Below are 25,547 nucleotides of genomic sequence, written 5' to 3'. Positions count from 1 at the left end.
ATTATCTAATTATGTATAAAAACATTTTCAGCATTTTCTTTACAAAATACATAAATACATTTTATATTACCACAGAAAACACTGCAATTAAAAATCTAATACTAATATTTATATAAGTTGCGACCCAATTCAAATGTTTTACTATTGATGCTGCAAATAATACCAACAGTTAAAACGGTTAAGTGAATGTATATGTACATATGTAGCTACAATGTCGAATCGCAATACATAACCAAGTTGCCAACCTGCTTAATTCAAAGCCATTGGATTTTATCAAACCGACTAGAAACTGTCATTTAATCTTGCCAAATACCGATGACCATATGAATCTACTTTAGTCATCTTATTAATTTGGCGATGCCTCCTACATTATCGCTTTATAAGTCTATATTTATTATTATTAATACTTTTCACTTAAATCTATTTTAAGCATCTATTAACTTCTACCACTCATACATGCATTCAATTTAATTTCCATTATCACACATAATTCAACATAAATCATTCAACATAATTTTGAAATACACACAATTTAAGCATTATTCGTACATTTGCTGAATATAATACCATTTACTTGAAATGGAATAAATGAATTCATACAAAAAATCTTTGCTAGATATCTACTTGCATAAAATCATTCATTCGAAAAATCATTCAATAGCGAAAAAATACTAATGAATGAAAAAATAGTAATGAACGAAAAATTAGTAGCGAACAAAATATTCGTTTTGAACGAAATATTGGTATGAACGAAAAAATTCGAATGAACGAAAAATAGTAATGAACAAAAATTAGTATCGAACAAATTATTCGTTTTGAACGAAAAATTGGTATGAACGAAAAAATTCGAATGAACGAAAAAATAGTAATGAGTGATTTCTTGAAAACTACCGAATTAATGAAAATTGCTGAACTATCGAATAACTTGATTGTTTTTATTCGATAGTCCCTAACACTAGTTAGGCCTGGCTGGCTGGGAAGTGCTTATCATGCGGCCTATGCATGTCTTGCATTCGGATATTGTGTGGTGTGAGTTCAAAGTCTTGTTTTTGATACTCTTGTTTATTTGATTAGGGCATAGCTGGCTTTATCAGCGTTTCTCATATACTTGTGTTTTCGTATCGTTGATACCTGTATTAACTCGCGCGACGTGTCTTGTTAGCCCGGTGGCTACCTTCGGAACTCTGCTTGCTATTTTTCGGCAAAAATGGAAGCAACCCTCTCTATATGATTTAGTGTTGTCCCTTTTTGTCAGGGATGCCATCCCACATAAATATAATATAATATCAGTAACAAATTAATAATACGCACTTACATCCACTCACTTAAGATTTTCTTTTCAAATGAATCGCGTCCATGGCGGTGATTTTTGAACGTTTCATTATAGTACGTGCATCTCTCTCCAATTGTCTTTAAGTAGATATTGGTCTTCTTGGGATTGGGAACACTTAGTGTTGCCTAGGCCAGAAAATATTTATAGCAGCCCTCGTACTTCTGTTACTTCAACCAATTCATTTGGGTTTTCCTCAGATAATGAGAATTCATGGGCCACGTCCCATGATTCTTTTGTAATTTTACATCATTCTTCACGTGATTCGTCAGATTTGTTTTCTTCTTATTCTACTTTTCTTCTACCTTACCGCTGGTGGGGGAAAATAAATGATTGTCTTGTTTTGTTTGAGAAATATTTCATTTAAATTTTATTTTCCAGTTGTCATCCCTTATATACAATGTCTCTCATTTGCTAGAGAGAAACCAATGCAATTTTTTGAATTTCATCAAGTGTATTTTTGAGCTTTTTTGCTCGAAGTTGATATTTTCTTTCTGTCAGGTGGCTCCAACTAATTGGCTTGTTGCATAGATCCAATCAGTCACTTGATTGATTGGCAACATTTTGAGTTTTTAAATTCTGAATGGAATTTTCCATTATTTGAATTACATGCTCGTAGTGATTTTTATCAATGTAATCTTCTACTTCTTGAGTTGTCTAATCCATTCTTTTGTTATGATTAGCTGTAAATATCTTGGCCCATTATTACCATGAAGTATGTCTATCTTTATGTACATATGTACATATATGTTCAATACTGTCTCTGGATTGTCCAAGATAAGCCCGATGCTATACAACTTTGCTTCCGCCATTTTTTTTGTAACGTTAAGGCTTTGTTGTATATAAACCATCTTTCTGGCAGCAAGCGTATTCCGTGACGAAAGAACTCCTCATCTTTCGAGTTGATCCAAGTATCAATCCAATTTTTAACTTCTTCATAAGAACTGAAGTGCTCGTTAGCTAGACCGTGTGCCATCGATCGGAACAAGTTGTAGTCAGATAGAGCAACGTCTGGAGAATACGGCGGGTGGGGTAAGATCTCCCATTTCAGCGTCTCCAAATATTTTTTGACCACCTTTATGACGTGAGGGCGAACATTGTCATGCTGGAGAATGACTTTATCGTGACTTTCCTCGTACTGTGTCCATTTTTCTTTTAGTGCTCGGCTCAAACACATCAATTGCGTTCAGCATCGATCTCCTGTGATGGTTTCAGTCGAGTAATGCTTCCAATTCAGTATCTTCGAAAATCTTCTCCCTTCCAATTCCTTGGAATTAAAAAAGAAAAGCAAAATTCCCGCAAATGTCGAGAATTCGGCTCATAAAGTGACATTTTTAGTTGAGACTAAGTTTGGGATGCAAACACATCTCTACAAATGTTTTGTTGTGTTAATGTTGACACAAATGTGCTTAAGATCAATTACAGACTTAATTGACATTTTAAAAATTAAAATAGCCCCAAAAGGCAAAAGGCGATATAATTATACTTTATGCAAAATATCCTAGAATAAAATGAACATGTAAATACTATGATGTAATAGCCTCAATTATATGGTAAGCTTATAATAGACCAAAACATAACATATTGTAATAATACATACAAAATTGTAAAATTGAAAAATGGAAAATTACAAGAACCAATTGCAAAATAAATAAACAAAGTACATGGTTGTCAGAAATTTTAAATAATAAACAAGGAAAATGCAAAAAATTAAAAGAGAAAAATGTAAATAGAAGAAATAAAGTAAGCCATTTATTCTGAAATAAAAATATTGTAATTAATCAGACCTTAATAATAACATATCTAACAAGCTTTGGAATAAATAGTATGAAATAACATAACTTACGAAAATATTGAAAAATATTGGAATTATTTTTAAAATAGTCATATCAATAAATGTGAAATTTTATAATATATTGAATCAACTAATAAACTATTGAAATTTGAAAATACAGATTAAAACTAGGAGAACAGAACAATGATATCATAGTTAATTTGTTTTTTCGGTACATAATTTTGTTTTGGGAATAATTGTTATAACTTTGCTCTATATACAAATAATTCTTTATTTTAGAAATATCTTTAAGTAAATAAAAACTAAATGTATAAATAATAGAGAGTTGAAAATAAAGTTTTGATTTGTATTTATCAATCCAATAGTAGCACACATTTTCTTATTTTATTCGGGAGTTCGAGGATGTAAACTACATACTCATATCAGACATGATTGGAAAACTAATGAGAAAGGTTCCCGACGCATTTTAAGAGATCGCTCAAATCCCTCAGGTATTCCAGAGTCAGTGTAAGTGCAACTACATATGTATAAACTGTATGCCCAATGTTAATATGCAGCATCTGATTATTTACAGTGTACTCTGCCCAATACACAAAAAGGGAGACCCCACAATTTGCGCCAATTACCGTGGGATAAGCCTCTTCAACATCGCGTATAAGGTTCTGTCAAGCGTACTGTGTGAAAGACTAAAGCCCACCGTCAACAAACTGATTGGACCTTATCAGAGTGGCTTTAGACCTGGAAAATCAACAACAGACCAGATATTCACCATGCGCCAAATATTAGAGAAGACCCGTGAAAATAGGATCGACACACACCATCTCTTTGTCGACTTTAAAGCTGCTTTCGACAGCACGAAAAGGAGCTGCCTCTTCTGTATCTCGATTCGAATGTAAATTCTATTCGAATTTAATATTCGACTCGAATGTGTTTTAGCATTCTGTAACAAAATCGAATTAAGTTTATAAATATGCGAAAGTTGTACCACCCTGTGCCAGTATTTTCGAATCCTAAATGTCAAAATAAAATGAAATAAGTTTAAATTTATTTGAAAAATATGGAATCCGTTGCATTGTGGATGGAGGACGAGGAAATTATTGAGGAAAGGATTACGAGAAGATATATAAGAAATGAATTTAATATTATGGAATTATCGTAAAAAAGGTAATTTGTTATGTACATATGTATGTATGCATTATGTTCGGTTATAAACTGTTTTTGCATTTGGGATATAGCTTCATACAAAACTTTAGACTTTCTAAAGAAGCCTTTGATTATGTCTTAAGATGCATAACTGAAGAACTAACGGTACCTATAAGATCCACGGCAGTAAATCCAGCTATAAAACTTGCTGCTACTTTAAAATTCCTTGGTCGAGGCGGCTATCAACATCAAATAGGGCAAGACCGGTTTGCAGGGTTAGCACAGTCCACTACATCTAAATGTATTGCAGAAGTGTTGAATGCTATTGAAAAAACAATGTGTCCGAAACACATAAAATTTGAAATGAGCTCACAAGAAAAACGTGAAGCTAAGAATTATTTTTAATCAAAATTTGGATTACCAGGAATAATAGGTGCTTTTGATGGAACTCACATCCAGATGGTTAGACCAGTAAAAGATGAACATCTCTTTTTTAATCGAAAGCTAAAGCATAGCGTCAATGCTATGGTGGTAAGTTGATATTACGACGTTTTATTCAGACTTATTTATTATACTTTATAATTAGATTTGTGACCATAATATGTATATAAGAGCTGTAAATGGAGTTTATGGTGGAGCAGCACACTACGAAAATTGAGATAAATCTTCTAGGTTAATTGGTCGGTTATTTTATTCAAACAGTTTGTACTTGTATTTATAACGCTTACTAATTATTCATTATCTATCCTACTTAAGGTGATTCTGGATATCCATTAGAGCCATGGCTCCTTACGCCTTACCGCAATGCAGAAGAAAATTCACTTGAAAGCTTGTACAATGAAAAATCAAGATCAATAATCGAGCGTGTATTTGGAATTTAAAAAAATCGTTTTCGATGCCTGCTTGCTGGAAGAGAGCTTCACTATGCACCAAAAAAAGTTGTTAAAATTTTGAACGTTTGTTGTGCCCTGCATAACATTTGCCTCATATACAACGTTGAAGCACTAACAGTAATTGAAATTAATGAAGAACTATCTAATTTGGCTTTACCCAACGTAGTTCAAAACGGGTTTTCACAAATTGCGCAAACAATACGAGACCGAATTCAAATAAGCTTGCGCTCGTAATTTAAATAAAGTAACTAAAAAGCAATCCATTTATTTCAATTATTCATTAATTTCAATAACTAAAATTAACGGGTATTAACATTTAACATTTGTTCCTTGATTTTAAGTATATTGTTCCTCTCCCTGTCGCTTTTAATTTTGTACTCATGCTTTAACTTTGCAAACTTTAGTTTTTGTCTTTCTAGTTGTATTTTTTCTTCATTTTGTTCAAAAAGTTTCTTATTAGATTTAACTAAAGATTTTAAATTGTAATTCACGTCTTTTAAAATCTTGGTACAATCTTTGTGAAACTTTATTTGTCCGTCTACTTGCATTTTCAAGAGAAGCACGAAAAGGAGTTGTCTTTATGCCGCGATGGCTGAATTTGGTATCCCTGCAAAACTAATACGGCTATGTAAGCTGACGTTGAGCAACACCAAAAGCTCCGTCAGGATCGGGAAGGACCTCTCCGAGCCGTTCGATACCAAACGAGGCTTCCGACAGGGTGACTCACTATCGTGCGACTTCTTCAATCTATTGCTGGAAAAAATAATACGAGCTGCAGAACTAAATAGAGAAGGTACAATCTTCTACAAGAGTGTACAGCTCCTGGCGTATGCCAATATCATTGGAAGCAACAATCGCGCCGTTTGTTCTGCGTTTTCCAGACTAGATAAAGAAGCGAAGCGTATGGGTCTGGTGGTGAACGAGGACAAGACGAAATATCTCCTGTCGTCAAACAAACAGTCGGGGCATTCGCGTCTTGGCTCCCACGTCACTGTTGACAGTCATAACTTTGAAGTTGTAGATAATTTCGTCTACCTGGGAACCAGCATTAACAGCAAAAACAATGTCAGCCTGGAAATCCAACGCAGAATCACTATTGCCAACAGGTGCTACAATGGACTAAGTAGGCAATTGAAAAGTAAAGTCCTCTCTCGACGAACAAAAACCAAACTCTACAAGTCTCTCATCATTCCTGTCCTACTTTACTGTGCAGAAGACAGCGACTACGCTGGCTAGGTCATGCTGTTCGAATGGATGAAAGTGCTCCAGCTCTGAAAGTATTCGATGCAGTACCCGCTGGTGGAAGCCAAGGAAGAGGGAGACCTCCACTCCGATGGAAGGACCAGGTGGAGAGGGACCTGGCTTCGCTTGGTATAACCAATTGGCGCCAAACTGCCAGAAGGAGGCGTACGTGGCGCGCTGTTGTGGACTCGGCTATAACCGCGTAAGCGGTGTCTACGCCAGTCAAGAAGAAGAAGATTATTTACAGATTCATTTCGTTCTACAGGATAAATAAATAAGCATTTCAAAATATTATTTGTGATATGAGGCCACTAATAAAGCCAACGAACATAGCCGTTAGCTATCCGTGATGGCACAAAAGCATGATACTCGATTTTTACGGTTAATCTAATAACAATTTTGATTCTAGTTATACTCTCGCAACAAATTTGCTAAGCGTGTATATAGTTTTGTTCACATAACGGTTTTTTAAATATTTTTATTACTTAACAAGTAAGGAAAGGCTAGGTTCGGGAGCAACCGAACATTTCATACTCTCGCCATTTATTGATATAGTTTTTTTAAGATAACACACAATTTGGCCCATATATTCGACATAAAGTCCAATAGAATAACGAAAATCATCATATATAGTATAAGAGGGCTGAGGTAATTCCTGAACCGATTTCACTAAATAGCCCATCGTATTTTTGAAAAACCTATAATTAGGTATATGGGAGCTAGGGGAAGTTACGGAGACACACTATTATAAGAAAAATATTCCCTCCAAATTAAATTAAGATATCTGAGAGATTTACCGTCATTTTCGGTGAAAAATTTCCCGAAGGCACTGAATTCTTCATATTCGATATTCGGGTATCGAAAAGTTATAGTCCGATTTCTACATTTTTTCACAAGCTATGATCTGATACTGATAACATACAGTACTTGAGTAAAGTTTTATTACACTATCTTCATTGGTTCGTTATGTATATATTATAAAGAGAAGGAATGAGATGGAATTCAAAATTGAGTTATATGAAAAGTAGTCGAGGTTGTGAACCGTTCCCAGTTTCCATTTTGTAAAAAAAATCTGAGTACAGCTTCCTTCTGTCATTTCTTCTGCAAAATTTAGGGTTTATGACCCTTCCTAGTGCGATCCTTTGTACCAACTTTTACTTTTATAACGTTATTTATAGCTTAGTTATGACACTTTATTTGTTTTCGGTTTTCACCATTTTGTGGGCGTGGCAGTGGACCGATTTCGCCCGATTTCGAAAGCAACCCTCTCACGGTCCCAAAGAATATTTGTGCTAGGTTTCGTCAAGATATCTTAATTTTTACTCAAGTTACAGCTTGCACAGACGGACAGGACGGACAGACATCCGGATTTCAAATCTACTCGTCATCCTGATCACTTTGGTATACATGACTATATATCTAACTCTTTTAGTTTTAGGTGTTACAAACAACCGTTATGTGAACAAAACTATAACACTCACTTTAGCAACTTTTGTTGCGAGAGTATAATAAATAAAATTAGATAAATGTTCCTCATTTACATGAATAGTGTCGTAACTCAAAAACACGATTTTTAAGTTGAGTATGCACATATGTTCGCAATATCATTGTCCATATAGTGTAAAAAATGCATTCTGATGCGTAAAAAAATAAACAGTCGATATAAGAATGTGTCGTTATTCCACTTGTTATGTCGAATTATTTTTAAGCACAATAACAACACATCTAAGTTGTGCCAGAATTAGTCATGTTTTATTTCAGAAAGAAAAGAAAATTGGTGATTGTGTTTTTCAGCAATGATGATATATTTAACTTATGACAGCAAATTTGATATATATTTTTCACAAATAACGCCATAATTCGAAGCGGAAGAAGTTTATGTAAGTATAGTATTTTTCTATATTTGCTAAATAAGAGACAATAGAAAACAACAGAGTCATCACTAAGTAAAATTTCGATGAGCAACATGATGATACATATGATTGCTATCTTATCGATCTTTGTTTTCATCTTTGCAGTATGCGATAAACAAATTTAGATTACACATCTAAAAATACATAAGTGGAATTGTTTTTCTATTCAATTTCCATTCCACAACTATATCCTTATAATATTGCATTCAAAATGGACCATTTCTCAAAGTGATGATGGACCATGAGGGAAAAAATTACCAAATTTGGTCCAATTGGACCAAAACGGCAACCGTGCTCATGATTCTTTTATTAAAAAAAAATTAGGAATTAATAACTAAGATGTTTCCAAATATCACTTTTTTGTGAGCATTCAAAGAGTATGGACGGTGTTTTAATGCACTCTGTGATTTAATTGAATTAATCAAAAACAAATAACAAAACAACTGCGGAAAATCCAAATCAAAACATAAAAAAACAACAAGTAAGGAAAGGCTAAGTTCGAGTGCAATCGAACATTTTATACTCTCGCAATTTATTAATGTAATTATATAAAGATAACACAATTCGACCCATATATTCTGCATAAAATTCAAAAGAATAACGAAAATAATCATTCCTGAACCGATTTCACTCGTTGTCACCACCAAGATACAACATATCGAAGACTATACGCTCACTTAATTTTAGATTACCTATAATTAGGTATATGGGATCTGGGGGAGTTATGACCCGATTTTAACCACTTTTGGTACATAGACAAACTGTTAGAAGAAAAAAATTCAGAGGGAATGAATTACATTCAAATATCTGAGAGATTTACCTAAGTATATTTTCGGTGAAAAATTATACTTCGTCACCGAGTTCTTCATGTTCGATATCAGGGGCCTTGAAAATTCATGATCCGATTTCGACAATTTTTCCACAAGTGGTGTCACAGCTCAAATACAGTATTTTTGTAATTTTATTTTCTTTATGATTCATCATTCATTGAATTTCAATTCATTGAAATCTGTCGAGTAGTTCTTGAGATATGGTTTTTGACCCATAAGTGGGCGACGCCAAGCCCATTTTCCATTTGGTAAAAAAATCTCAGTGCAGCTTCTTTCTGATATTTCTTCTGTAAAATTTAGTGTTTCTGACGTTTTTCGTTAGTGAGTTAACCCACTTTTAGTAATTTTCAACCTAACCTTTGTATAGGAGGTGGGCGTGGTTATTATCCGATTTCTTTCATTTTCGGACTGTATTAAGATGTGGCTAAAAAAAAACGACTGCAGAAAGTTTAGTTTATATAGCTTTATTGGTTTGCAAGATATATACAAAAAACATATTTGGGGGCGGGGTCACGCCCACTTTTCCACCACTTTTCCAAAAAACTTACATTCAAATGTGCCCCTCCCTAATGCCATCCTATGTTCCAAATTTTATTTTCATAACTTTATTTGTGGCTTAGTTATAGCTCTTTATGTGTTTTTGGTTATCGCCATTTTGTGGGCGTGGCAGTAGTCCGATTCCGCCCATCTTAACCTTCTTATGGTGCCAAGGACCACGTGTTCCAAGTTTCATTAAGATATCTCAATTTTTACTCAAGTTACAGCTTGCACGGACGGACAGACGGACATCAGGATTTGAACTTTACTCCCCACCCTGATCACTTTGGTATATAAAGGGTGATTTTTTAAGAGCTTGATAACTTTTTTAAAAAAAAAAAACGCATAAAATTTGCAAAATCTCATCGGTTCTTTATTTGAAACGTTAGATTGGTTCATGACATTTACTTTTTGAAGATAATTTCATTTAAATGTTGACCGCGGCTGCGTCTTAGGTGGTCCATTCGGAAAGTCCAATTTTGGGCAACTTTTTCGAGCATTTCGGCCGGAATAGCCCGAATTTCTTCGGAAATGTTGTCTTCCAAAGCTGGAATAGTTGCTGGCTTATTTCTGTAGACTTTAGACTTGACGTAGCCCCACAAAAAATAGTCTAAAGGCGTTAAATCGCATGATCTTGGTGGCCAACTTACGGGTCCATTTCTTGAGATGAATTGTTCTCCGAAGTTTTCCCTCAAAATGGCCATAGAATCGCGAGCTGTGTGGCATGTAGCGCCATCTTGTTGAAACCACATGTCAACCAAGTTCAGTTCTTCCATTTTTGGCAACAAAAAGTTTGTTAGCATCGAACGATAGCGATCGCCATTCACCGTAACGTTGCGTCCAACAGCATCTTTGAAAAAATACGGTCCAATGATTCCACCAGCGTACAAACCACACCAAACAGTGCATTTTTCGGGATGCATGGGCAGTTCTTGAACGGCTTCTGGTTGCTCTTCACCCCAAATGCGGCAATTTTGCTTATTTACGTAGCCATTCAACCAGAAATGAGCCTCATCGCTGAACAAAATTTGTCGATAAAAAAGCGGATTTTCTGCCAACTTTTCTAGGGCCCATTCACTGAAAATTCGACGTTGTGGCAGATCGTTCGGCTTCAGTTCTTGCACGAGCTGTATTTTATACGGTTTTACACCAAGATCTTTGCGTAAAATCTTCCATGTGGTCGAATAACACAAACCCAATTGCTGCGAACGGCGACGAATCGACATTTCACGGTCTTCAGCCACACTCTCAGAAACAGACGCAATATTCTCTTCTGTACGCACTGTACGCATTCGTGTGGTTGGTTTAATGTCCAATAAAGTAAACTGAGTGCGAAACTTGGTCACAATCGCATTAATTGTTTGCTCACTTGGTCGATTATGTAGACCATAAATCGGACGTAAAGCGCGAAACACATTTCGAACCGAACACTGATTTTGGTAATAAAATTCAATGATTTGCAAGCGTTGCTCGTTAGTAAGTCTATTCATGATGAAATGTCAAAGCATACTGAGCATCTTTCTCTTTGACACCATGTCTGAAATCCCACGTGATCTGTCAAATACTAATGCATGAAAATCCTAACCTCAAAAAAATCACCCGTTATAACCTTATATCTAACTCGTTTAGTTTTAGGACTTACAAATAACCGTTATGTGGACAAAACTATAATACTCTCTTAGCAACTTTTGTTGCAAGAGTATAAAAATATAGATAGATCGCTTATAACAGCAGATAAATGTATTGACTTATCTACTGATCATTCTCCTATACTAATAAGGTTGTGGGAACCGCCCATAATATTTGAACCAAAGTTATATCTAACATCTAATAAAACTATCTGGTTGAAATATAGAAAATATATCAGTAGCCACATTAACATTGTTTTAAACATACATAAATACAGGAAGAGACATTGATGAAAGCATAACAGAATTTAATGATTTAATAACACTGGATTACAAATTTGAATTTGTTTTTTGTTCCACGGATGCCACTATTCAATTTGTATATGAAATAGCTCCCTGATTTCGAAAATCGAGTTAATTTTTTTTTTATGGATACGTTTTTGAGATATTTGCAATTTACCGTTATTCGACCAAAAAAACAGGTGTCTTCATTTAATCATGTATATCTCACTGACCAGTTGAGCAATCTTACTGCAAATTATAGAAAATAAAAGTGAATGAAATTTCCTAAAAATATTGCCTACTCCATTTTTCCATAGGCCTTATAATTTCTGAGAAATTGATTAATCACTTCGAGTTTTTAAATTTTTTTATGAAAAAATTAAAAAAAAATAAACTTTGGCAAGAAAAAAATTTTAAAACAAAAGATATTTTTTTATTTTATATGAAGTCCTGTTTCTTTATAAAAAATAAGCTACCAACGAACAAAATCCATGGATAAATAGGAAAGTTGTACATGATCAAATAAATATATCCAAGTCGTGCAAAGTCAATGTATACGTATATGCGTATGTAGTGTGTTAAGTAGGGTGGGATTGTTTTCGAATATCATTAGAATAAACTAAAAACGCTATTCGTTAAAAAAAAATCAAATAATATCTTGGTAAATATATCTTTGTAAATTCATCAATTTTTTTAAGGCCAACATCAACAGCAGGTAGTATATTTTTTTTTAATATGAAGGAACATTTTTGTTTAGGTAGGTTTTGCCTTTTTTTATTTTTTCGCGATCAAGCTATATATAAGGATAAATGCCCCTTGAAAGTTCATAATATCTGTAAGGCTCGCCGGTTCCAGTTTATAATTACAATATAAAAAACCGTGAGCTATTTTTAAAAATAAAATGAGTAAACGTACGCGAGAATTTGAGTGTACCAACGATCCGGATATGTTCTGTTACATATGCGGTGAATATACTCTTGTACGGCATCGGAGGCAGTTTAGAGATTTGATCCAATCTATATATTCAAAATATTTTGGTATTGATCCTAAAAATATTGATAAACCATGGACTCCGAATATTTTGTGTTCCTTGTGTCGAATAATATTGGTTCAATGGGAATCAGGATCAGCAAAGTACGTATTAAAATTATGAAACTATGCTTCTTTATATTTAATAGTAGTTTTTAATTTTTTTCTTTTTCAGGCGATAAATGAAATTTAATGTACCAATGATATGGCGAGAACCTACATGCCACTCAGAAGATTGTTATATTTGTATGACAAAAGTACTTGGCTTTGAAAAATCAAGAAAAGAGATTTATGCTAACGTACCTACCGTTTCATTGCCAGTTCCACATTCAGCTGAAGTTGCGTTGTCAACAGCAGTATCTGAAGGATCATCTGAATATGGGAAATCAAGTTGTAATGAATTTTTAATGGAAAACGAGAGAAACGTTCTATCACAAGCGCAACTAAACGATTGGATTAGAGATTTGGAATTATCCAAGGAAAAGCTGAGCTACATGTCTCTCGTATGCAACAATTTCAATTCGTGTCACCCCATGTTAAGGTGACATATTATAGAAATCGTCACGAACCATTTGCCAAACACTATACGAAGGAAGACAATGTATGCTATTGCAAAGACATTCCGGGATTATTCAAAGAGTTTGGTCAACCATAGGTTCATAGACAGCAATAAACTGAGCTTGAAGGCCGTATAACTGCATAATGCCAACAAAAAGCCCCCTCGATCCCGATCGCGCAGAATCGTTATCAAGGTTTCTGGGACGTCGGTATGATGGGTGACTACTGTTGGTTTCTCATAAGAGAAAACGATCCGAAACTAAATAAACGACAAAACAAAACACATAATCATTTCGACTATAATGTAAGAACATCAACTTAAGACAAAAATAACACATTGTTTTAATATATATTACTAATATATAAATAAATGAGTTTATAAAAACTAAAAACGACATGAAAATTGACTTTTTACTTAACAGAAACAGCGCATAGCCAGATATCCCACCCCTACTTTACACACTACATACGCATATACGTATACATTGACTTTCCGCGACTTGGATATATTTATTTGATCATGTACAACTTTCCTATTTATCCATGGATTTTGTTCGTTGGTAGCTTATTTTTTTATAAAGAAACAGGACTTCATATAAAATAAAAAAATTTAAAAAATATCTTTTGTTTTAAAATTTTTTTCTTGCCAAAGTTTATTTTTTTTTTAATTTTTTCATAAAAAAATTTAAAAACTCGAAGTGATTAATCAATTTCTCAGAAATTATAAGGCCTATGGAAAAATGGAGTAGGCAATATTTTTAGGAAATTTCATTCACTTTTATTTTCTCTAATTTGCAGTAAGATTGCTCAACTGGTCAGTGAGATATACATGATTAAATGAAGACACCTGTTTTTTGGTCGAATAACGGTAAATTGCAAATATCTCAAAAACGTTTCCATAAAAAAAAATTAACTCGATTTTCGAAATAAGCGAGCCATTTCACATACAAATTGGATAGTGGCGTTCATGGAACATTTTTGCTGTAAACCAGTGTAATTAATGCAGCTGTCTTGGCTACACCAAAACAAAAAATTAAACCAGTTGATTTTAAAAAGATCAATAATAATGAAATAGAAATGGTTGTAAATGAGAAAATGCGAGCTAGACTTGATTGGCAGCTAAGTCGCCATTCACAGCGCCCGAAATTAAAATTAAGGTGCATAATCTGTCGCAAAGATTTAGGTAATCAAATTTGCTAAAAATAGAGTATTTTTAATACATAAATATCATGTTTTACAGGAAGGAGAAAACCGCAGTCGGTCCAACTGGCGGCTCCTCCTCGCAGTGGCATTTATACCAGAAAATGAGCGCCGTACTATCACCATATGTTAGCTACAACAACGAGAGTTTAGTGGAAGAAAGCTTTTTTAGTAAGATACATGCGTTTTTTAATTCAGTGTATTATTTTTATTTAGATATGTATATACATTTTTAAATAGGTTCTACAAACTCCGAACCAATGCAAATTTCGGTGGAAACGGTTGCGACACCTTCATTTGTTGCTGAATCTCCATTGCCATCACCGGTTTGCGTAATTTCGCCCTCAGAGATCATGATGTCGCCAACCGAGCCTCATCATTCACCAAAAATAAATCATTTTCAGAGCTTAATGTTAAAAAATTTTAAAAAATTTAAAAACAGCGTGAAAAAGCAAATCAGGATTTCAACGAAACTAGTAAAAAAAAAATGATGAAAATAAAATCGGATAATAACCACGTCCACCTCCCATACAAAGGTTAGGTTGAAAATTACTAAAAGTGCGTTAACTCCCTAACGAAAAACGTCAGAAACACTAAATTTCACATAAGAAATGGCAGATGAAAGCTGCACTCAGATTTTTTTACAAAATGGAAAATGGGCGTGGCGTCGCCCACTTATGGGTCAAAAACCATATCTCAGGAACTACTCGACCGATTTCAAACTTGGTTTGTAATAGTTTCCTTACATCTCAATGATATGTTGTGAAAATAGAAAAATCGCCAAAATCGGGCCATACTTTTTCAAGGCCCCGTATATCGAACATGAGGACCTCGGTGCTTCTAACCTAATATTATGGTTTCCAACTTTCAATGGACTTTATACAATATATATGACGAATATGGTCAAATTGTGTATTATATAATATTAAATAAATAAATTGCGAGAGTATAAAATGTTCTGTTACACCCGAACTTAGCCCTTCCTTACTTGTTTTGCTTGCTCGTTCGCGTCATTTGATTTGCTCATTTCTGCGTCCATCGTAAAAGTAAACAAATTTTCGTCAATGACTTCGTCTTTCCAACTTCTAGTTTCACTCATACACCATTTGTTATACATATCTTTACCGCCATTTTAGCGTAGGCGACAAAAACCAAACTTTACAGGAGAAGGTTTTTTTTTAAATACTTTTACCATTAATGTGGTAGTAATTTAAAATTTCTCATACATTAATGCTTTTCAGACATTTACATATATAATTGAAAAAAAAAAATAAATTTAATAAGTATTTATGCTATTTACATTTTTACATTTACATATAAGTTTGCATTTACATTTACAAATAAGTCAGTAAATTTATTTGCACATGAGTTACCACATCTTTTATTCATACAAGGATTAGGTTGCACAGATTTCCCCACAGCAGCATTATGATTTTTTTTTTTGAAAAAAGGCGTTTCAGTAAAGGTTTTATTTTCCTGTATCCTCTTTTACCAACACTCGTTTCTTATTCCATTTTTTGAGCTGACTCAATTTCATCTGAATCACTGGAAGATGTTATGTCTACATAAGTATGACACTTTGTTAATGAAATGAAAAATACAACAAACACATGCGAGAGCTGTAGCGCACGAAAATTTTCATTAGCTCTGCTGTGCTACCGCTCCCAATTTTTTGCTACCGCTACGCCAGAGCATAGCGCAGAATTTAATTTTTTGCTCCCGTTCCAGCTATAGTTTTTTTATCTAACCAAACTCGAAGCAGAGTAGAGTACATACTTTTACATTGTTATGCTAAGGCTATGCTGTGGCTCTCGACAAAGTGAGAGCGGTAGCGATAGCATAGCAATAATTCTAGAAATTTTGCTGCTACGGAGTAGTAAATGAGAACCCTGCCTACAATTACATTCGGTGTTGCTGTTTGAACATCCCTAACTAGGTCGACAAGAATCTACAATCGATTAGCTAGGTGTCACGTATAGGGATGGCAAAAATTTTTTTTTAATCGATTAAATAATCAAATGATTAATTGAAAGATATAAAAAAATAATTGCAATTAATTGCAATTAATGTAAAAAAATCGATTAATCGATTAATTCCAATGTTTTCAAATAATACAAAATTGCATAAAGACCACCATCAGTTCCAGCGCCGAATCTTGTATTATAATGCTCTATCACAGAGTCCCAGACATATCCAAAAAGAGAAAATGGCCTACATTTGAAGTTAAGTAGCACAATGACATTAAATTTTTCAAAATATGCACAGCAATCTTAAAGTAAAACAATTGCCTCTTGCTTGAAAGGCTATGTTTTGCAACTTTGCGTAAAAATAAAACCAATAAAATATGTATGTATGTATGTGATTGGCGTTCAACCGTTTAGACGGTTATAGCCGAATCGATGAGAGCGCGCCACTCCTCTCTTTCCTTCGAAGTTCGGCGCCAGTTGGAGATTCCAAGTGTAACCAGGTCACTCTCCACCTGGTCCCTCCAACGGAGTGGAGGCCTTCTCCTTCCTCGACTTCCTCCAGCGGGTACTGCATCGAACACTTTCAGAGCTGGAGTGTTTTCGTCCGTTCGGACAACATGACCTAGCCAGCGTAGCCGCTGTCTTTTTATTCGCTGAACTCTTCCAATCGTCTGCAATGTTCTGAGGTCCGTAAATCTTGCGCAAAATTCCTCTCGAAAACTCCTAGTGTCGTCTCATCTGATGTTGACATCGTCCAAGCTTCTGCACCATAAAGCAGGACGGGAATGATAAGCGACTTGTAGAGTTTGATTTTGGTTCGTCGAGAGAGGACTTTACTTTTCAATTGCCTACTCAGTCCAAAGTAGCAGTAAATAGGAGACTATATTCTTATTTCAGACATTCAAATTGTGTTGGTATATACACAAAAACAAAAACGTAAATAAAATTAAAATATCGTATTAAAAATTCATTTGTCTTAAAAGGAAAATATATTCATGAAGTCAAGAAAATTTAGAAGTCTATTCAACCAAGTTTGAAGAAAAAGCAATTTCGATAAACGTTTTGTTGTCAAACGATTGCGTTTTTCGGTCGCAGTTGCACCCGCTTTTGATATTTGAGTTGATATTTCACGTAGTTATTGCTTATTTTTTTTTAAATTTCCATACTTCGCTTTTAACTGGCGCCATTGCACTTCAAACAACTGAACGTAAAATGCGTTTGACTTAACTGTAAATGCAGTGTTACCAGATATTCATTTTTTGATATTAAACTACGTTGACATATTAGAATTTAACTATGTTTACAACGTTTGCACTCATTAATGACTGATGTGACCAATTTCGACCCTTGTAAGTAGATGAATATAAAATGTATTAAATTTGAAAATGCTGTTTGCGATTATTTTGCAATTACTCGAGTAATAGTCGAGTAATTTGAAAAGGTGTTTCGATGCAATTAAATCGTAAATTAAATGAAAATAATCGATTAATTTAATCAAATGATTAATCGTTGCCATCCCTAGTCACGTAACAACTTTAGATGTGAACACCACAAACCTTTACGCTTACGTAAACAGATTTATCAACCGGTGGTCTATCTTGCACAGCTTTGTCGGCCACCTTATTGCCACTTTTCACTTTAATACAGGATTTGGCAAAATGCCCTTTTTCACAGCATTTAATACAACATTCGTTTCGGTCTTCTGCGTTAGTGCTCCTGCTCGCCACGTGACCATATTCCACCATATTTCTTCCTTGTAATCATTAACACTTCCTTTTTGCGCTCTCATTAGCCCAAGGAGGATCTCGCTTTTAGCTGTTTTTCGGATTCACGACAGGCTCTCTCCCTTTGTTGTAGAGTGTTGTCTTTCTTAACCGCTTTAATTATATCACTATCACGGATGCCGTTTGACTTTTTATTTATGGACAAAAAAATGGATCAAATTGTAAAATGGACCAAGCCTGATTCGACCCGAAGAGGACGGGGGAGTGTGTAAGCAACAAAAAAGATTTATATTTTTCCACAAAAAAAAAAAAGAAATATACATAAATTCTTGAGATATGGTTTTTGACAAATAAGTGGGCGACGCCACGCTCATTTTCCATTTTGTGTCTCAGTGTGTTCTCAGTGCAGATTCTTTCTGATATTTCTTCTGTAAAATTTAGTGTTTCTGATCATTTTCAACCTAACCTTTGTATGGGAGGTTAACAGACTTCTTTAATTTTTGGACTGTATAAGGAAATGGCTAAAAAAACGACTGCGGAAAGTTTGGTTAATACAGTTTTTTGGTTTGCAAGATATATACTAAACCTTTTTGGGGGCGGGGTCACGCCCACTTAAAAAAAAATTACATCCAATGTGTCCCTACCTAATGCAATCCTATGTTCCAAATTTTATTTTCATAACTTTATTTATGGCTTAGTTATGACATTGCATTGGTTTTCGGTTCAGGGTGCCAAGGAATATGTGTTCCAAGTACAATTAAGATATCTCATTTTTTACTCAAGTTATCGCTTGCACGGACGGACAGACATCCGGATTTCAAATCCACTCGTCATCCTTATCATTTATATATATATAACCCCATATCTAACTCTTTTATTTCTTCGTGACACAAACAATGTGAACAAAACTATAATACTTTGTGCAACATGTTGCGAAAGTATAAAAAAAGGATATTAATTGTTAAGTTTATTGTGGAAAAATTTGTAGAGTGAAGAAGTAGTGACAAAGCGCCAACAACAAAAACTTTATTTTAAGTTATGCCCCTGACTGACGGAGGCGTTAATCCGGTTTAATTTCTTTAATCGCGATTAATTCGAGAGCTATCTCAGTTGGCTTCGTTGCTAACTCCGATTTAATCCTCAAAATTTTAGAGAATTAGCGTGAGATAGTGGCATTTTCGTTGGCAACTTTGTTAAAAATGGCCGCTTTTAATCTATTGTGAATGAAAATAAGCAACACTGACAGCTGTTTTTCAATCTAATCCGTCCGTCAAGGCTATTATAATAAGCAAAATTGTATGATTTTCATTAAACTGAATTTGTTAATCGTTTCTATTTAGAAACCTTGGAGAAATGGTAGACAATTAGTCTTTTATTTTCTAATAATTTCGAATATTCACAATTTCGTACCGCATACTAGTCACAATCTTGAGGTACACAGATACAAGGGATGGCAGGTTGCATATTTTAACCTAAATAATAAGGAACACACCGCTGCGTATACGTAAAATTTTGCTTTACAAATCTTATTAATTTCGTTTCAAATGTCAAATCACGACTTCAAAGTAGTCTAAAGATTGAGATTAGTTAAATAATGGTGCAATATACCATTAATCAATACACCATTGAAAGCTCTTGGTTTGCCGTTTACATAATGTTCTTGGCGTGCAAAGATACAAAAAGAAATGTATATTTATAGTCTTTCGCATATCTCCAATTTCAAACAAGTATTAAATTGCGACAAGAATTCCACTCCATATACGATTTTATATGAAACAATTTATTGTTGAAATATTATTGCTTCTAAGTAATATATGTATGTATGAGGAATATATTAGGTTGGCAAATATCCGCCTTTTTGTCTTTTGCATTTCGCGGCTATGTATAAAGTGCTCGTATCTGCCAATACTATACATCTTTGAAAGGTCTTGACATAACCTACAAAACGACGCTATGCATGATTAGTTTGGATATTGCGTTCAACAGTAATAGACGTGTAAACATGTAGTTTATTAACGCTGAAATTCGCGCTATTTTAAAGTTTTCTTTCGTTAAAGGCAAATCCGCTAGAAAAACGTTCCGTGAGATTAATGGTGTTTTGGGGGATGCTACTCTATCACTTCGAACAGCAGAGGAATGGTTTAGGAAGGGAGGAAGGGAATTATCCACTATGAGCTGCTCCCATATGACCAGACGGTTAATTGTACCATCTACTGCGAACAACTGGCCCGCTTGATGCAGGCGATCGACCAGAAGCGTCCAGAATTGGCCAACAGGAAGGGTGTAGTGTTCCACCTGGACAACGTCAGACCACACACTTCGTTGATGAAGTTATAGAAGCTCGGATGGGAGGTTTTGTCGCATCCACCATATAGCCAGGTGACAGGTGGTAATCTTGTCCATGGCGAACGCCCTTGGTGGAGTAAAGTTGAACTTAAAGAGGCTTGTAAAAAGTGGCTGTCCGAGTTCTTCGTCGCTTCTACGAGGGGGTTTTCGTCTTATTCGCCGTTTCTTCTTTTATATTTTTCTGCATATGCGTGCGTTCTTTATGATTTTTTGTTTGTTTTATTATTTTGCTAACTTGTTTTGCTAGGCTATCAAATTTTTGCTGCCGATTGCACAAAGCACAGCTTTATTCTTAGTATTGTATTTTTCATGTCAGTGAGTATCCTTGTGGGAGGATATAATTAAATGGTTAAATGGTTGGTCTATGCTAATAATTGTATGTCTGCCGTATAATTGGTCGAGGGACATATACAAGAGGGACTTAATTAATTGTGTATACAACAAAAGCAAAAACGAGTGAAAATATAAGGGCAGGCCTCTCCAAATGAAGGGCGGAAGATGGATGAATTGTTATTTAGCTGCTGGCAAAACAAAGCTAATGAAAGTGAAGTTACATCATTTGCAACTTTCTCAATTTTGATATTGATGGTGACTTCTGATTGAAGGAAAACTCTCTTTTATTTTAGGTTGCAGTGTTTTTTATAATAAAGGCGATAGATAATATGTAAATATTATAAGAAAAAAACCAAGTTATGACAAAAAAATTATTTATTTTAAAAAATGAAAATAAAATTTTGTTTCAACACTCACCACCCTATCACTCACCTACACCATTTGAGGAGGCGAGAAATTACTTCAAAGTTTTCAAGCTTGACAAGAACAACAACGTGCTTCAGCTGTCGTTTTCGCGGATGATGCCCTACCTACTTAAGCACCATTGCTGCTTCTGTCCACTCAAAGCCACCGATTTATATAACGGGTGATTTTTTTGAGGTTAGGATTTTCATGCATTAGTATTTGACAGATCACGTGGGATTTCAGACATGGTGTCAAAGAGAAAGATGCTCAGTATGCTTTGACATTTCATCATGAATAGACTTACTAACGAGCAACGCTTGCAAATCATTGAATTTTATTACCAAAATCAGTGTTCGGTTCGAAATGTGTTTCGCGCTTTACGTCCGATTTATGGTCTACATAATCGACCAAGTGAGCAAACAATTAATGCGATTGTGACCAAGTTTCGCACTCAGTTTACTTTATTGGACATTAAACCAACCACACGAATGCGTACAGTGCGTACAGAAGAGAATATTGCGTCTGTTTCTGAGAGTGTGGCTGAAGACCGTGAAATGTCGATTCGTCGCCGTTCGCAGCAATTGGGTTTGTGTTATTCGACCACATGGAAGATTTTACGCAAAGATCTTGGTGTAAAACCGTATAAAATACAGCTCGTGCAAGAACTGAAGCCGAACGATCTGCCACAACGTCGAATTTTCAGTGAATGGGCCCTAGAAAAGTTGGCAGAAAATCCGCTTTTTTATCGACAAATTTTGTTCAGCGATGAGGCTCATTTCTGGTTGAATGGCTACGTAAATAAGCAAAATTGCCGCATTTGGGGTGAAGAGCAACCAGAAGCCGTTCAAGAACTGCCCATGCATCCCGAAAAATGCACTGTTTGGTGTGGTTTGTACGCTGGTGGAATCATTGGACCGTATTTTTTCAAAGATGCTGTTGGACGCAACGTTACGGTGAATGGCGATCGCTATCGTTCGATGCTAACAAACTTTTTGTTGCCAAAAATGGAAGAACTGAACTTGGTTGACATGTGGTTTCAACAAGATGGCGCTACATGCCACACAGCTCGCGATTCTATGGCCATTTTGAGGGAAAACTTCGGAGAACAATTCATCTCAAGAAATGGACCCGTAAGTTGGCCACCAAGATCATGCGATTTAACGCCTTTAGACTATTTTTTGTGGGGCTACATCAAGTCTAAAGTCTACAGAAATAAGCCAGCAACTATTCCAGCTTTGGAAGACAACATTTCCGAAGAAATTCGGGCTATTCCGGCCGAAATGCTCGAAAAAGTTGCCCAAAATTGGACTTTCCGAATGGACCACCTAAGACGCAGCCGCGGTCAACATTTAAATGAAATTATCTTCAAAAAGTAAATGTCATGAACCAATCTAACGTTTCAAATAAAGAACCGATGAGATTTTGCAAATTTTATGCGTTTTTTTTTTTTAAAAAGTTATCAAGCTCTTAAAAAATCACCCTTTACTTTTTTCTTTGCGATCTTTGGTAGTTTCATCAGGCAGGCATACTTATAAAACGTTTTTAATATATTTTGTGAGACGTGCAGCATAGTCTCATTTCCATTCACTTCTTGTTTGTTATGACATTTCTCCATTGGGAATGGGAAAGCGTTGTATTTAATAACACAATTCTCAGAGGTAAAAATACAAAACATAAAACATATTTCTGTGCTTGGTCTTGTTGGCCATCAAGCGGCGAAGTCGTCTATTTTATTCACCTTAAATACCGAACATTTTATACTCTCGCAATTAGTTGCTATATTTTTATTAAGATAACACACAATTTGACTCATATATTCGGAATAAAGTCCAATAGAGAAACGAAAATCATCATATCCATTAACCTCATTTTCATCACCAACATACATTATATCTAAGATTATATGCTCATTTAATTTGCCTAAGATATTTCATACATTACCCGATTTATAAGCTATTAAGGCCATCGTATTTTACCGATATTTTCGGTGAAAAATTACCATAAGGCACTGAGTTCTTCATATTCGATATCCGGGGCATTGAAAAGTTATAGTCCGATTTCGACAATTTTTTCACAAGTGATGCCACAGAATTATATGGAAAGTTGTCGTTGTGAACCGATTTCATACATTTTCCACACGTGCCATCAGGGTGCCAAGAAAATAATATGTACCGAATTTCAGTTTTTGACCCATAAGTGGGCGATGCCACGCCCATTTTAAATTTTGTAAAAAAAATCTGAGTACAGCTTCTTTCCGATATTTCTTCTGTAAAATTTAGTGTTTCTGACGTTTTTCGTTAGTGAGTTAACGCACTTTTAGCAATTTTCAACATAACTTTTGTATGGGAGGTGAGCCTGGTTATTATCCGATTTCTTTAATTTTTGGACTGTATAAGGAAATGGCTAAAAGAAACGACTGCAGATAGTTTGGTTTATATAGCTTTATTGGTTTGCCAAATATATACAAAAAACCTATTTGGGGCGGGGCCACACCCACTTCCCCAAAACAATTACATCCAAATATGACCCTGACTAGTTCGATCCTTCATACCAAATATCACTTTTATAACTTTTTTTTGACTTAGCTATGACACTTTTTGGATTTTCGGTTTTCGCCATTTTGTGGGCGTGGCAGTGGTTCGATTTTGCCCATTTTGGAAAGCTACCCTCTCACGGTCCTAAGGAACATGTGTGACAAGTTTCGTCAAGATATCTCAATTTTTACTCAAGTTATCCGTTGCACGGACGGATGATTGCTAATTACTCACATCCTTTGTTTTTAAATGAGATTACATGAGCATACTGCCATGCACTTATTCACTTATCAATTAATCATACGCCATGTTGTTACAGAACCGGAGCTGAAGCAACAATGGAAACAACAGCATCATCGATGAAACAATCATTTAATTCAGAAGTAAGATAGCAGAACATAATAGGTTCCATTACCTTATGGATTTACATGCCATCGATACATATGTCAGTCTGTAACAACCGACTTCCACGGTCCACGGGATTAAGTATTACTTATACTTATGTGTGTATACAGGCAAATGTGCATTGAGCTATATTCAATATCTCATAGGATCCACTGTAAACTTTGTGCGGGTATTTAAATTGTAATTTTTATACTCCCGCAGTATCTTGCTAGATGCTATACTTGGATGAACGGTTTTTGAGAAAGTGGGAGAGATTCCTAACCGTCCCGCCCCCTACTATATTCTTTGTAGATGTCTCATCACGACTAAAGTTATATCAACCAAACTTCCTCGAGTTCCATTAAACACACTCCATTATACGACGAATATGTGAGTTTGAGAATTGTTTGTTATCTTAATAAATAAAATGCGAGTGTATAAAATGTTCGGCTATACCCGAACATAGCCTTTCCTTACTTGTTACTAGAACTATATTCTTCAGTTTTATTAAAATCTCGAAATTTATAAGCAAGTGTTGAAAGCAGAATATACTTGTTCCAAAGTCATAAGATCACATTCTCAGTCGGAGCCTCAGTTTCAATTACATCTGCCATCAACACAAAAATAAAACTTTGCAGCCACAAAGCAAGTGCTGTGTGGAGCGAAAGCGCGCGTAATGGGCAGAGTAGAACAATTAAACTTACACAACTAGCGTAACAGCCCCAACCACTACATTTCTAGAACTGTTCAGAAAATTAAAGAGCAGAAAAATTAAAAACCAGTAGGCAAAATGCAACAAACGCGGAAAAAGCTGTAAGGTATCTGCTAAACACATATAGGTTAATATATTAAATATATGCATATATAAATATATACTGTATACCTCTCAGCTTCCATACCTATATTCAGTATTCAGTCATCGACTGATGCCTGAAGCGAACGGTTATGTTGGTGCGATTAGTGAGTTTCTTTTGCTCTTTCACTCCCTCTCTCTGAACTATATTTAAAGTGTCATATTTTTCATTCAAAACACGTGTTATAAATTTTCACTCCACTACCTACAGTATTCTCAACATTGAATCATCATCATTGAAGATATAATTCTTTCACATGACCTTATTGTTTTGAACGATGGGCTCCCAACACACTTCTCTACACATGGCACCTTTACCCATCCAGACATTATCCTAGCCTCATCCCTTCTAGCACCAAAACTTTCTACACATACAATAGATGCCCTTCAGAATAGCGATCACTTTCCAATAGTCACTTCCCTCGCCATTCTTAAATCTTACAATATCAAACCAAGGTCTAAATTTTTGACTGATAAGGTAGACTGGACAAAGTTCTGTAATATTTCAGCATATTTGAAAAATGGCTAACGCGATCTTTAGAAGGGAGTTAAAATTGGCTAAAAGGCAATCATTAGATGAGTTAACAGCCAATATAAACCCAACTTCGAATCCTCAACAAA

At 35.0% G+C, this 25,547-nt stretch overlaps 1 long non-coding RNA gene across 1 annotated transcript; it reads left to right on the top strand.

The window, feature by feature from the left end:
• The first annotated feature begins 4,300 nt into the window (after positions 1-4,300).
• Positions 4,301-15,614, top strand: LOC105217062 (uncharacterized). The gene is made up of 5 exons (XR_851967.3): positions 4,301-4,799; positions 4,855-4,948; positions 5,025-8,283; positions 14,421-14,551; positions 14,621-15,614. It is a non-coding gene; the product is annotated as an uncharacterized LOC105217062 (long non-coding RNA).
• Positions 15,615-25,547: the final 9,933 nt, after the last annotated feature.

Source organism: Zeugodacus cucurbitae, chromosome 3, assembly GCF_028554725.1.
Source record: "Zeugodacus cucurbitae isolate PBARC_wt_2022May chromosome 3, idZeuCucr1.2, whole genome shotgun sequence".
Taxonomy (NCBI): domain Eukaryota; kingdom Metazoa; phylum Arthropoda; class Insecta; order Diptera; family Tephritidae; genus Zeugodacus; species Zeugodacus cucurbitae.
This window is presented reverse-complemented; position numbering and strand designations above follow the sequence as displayed.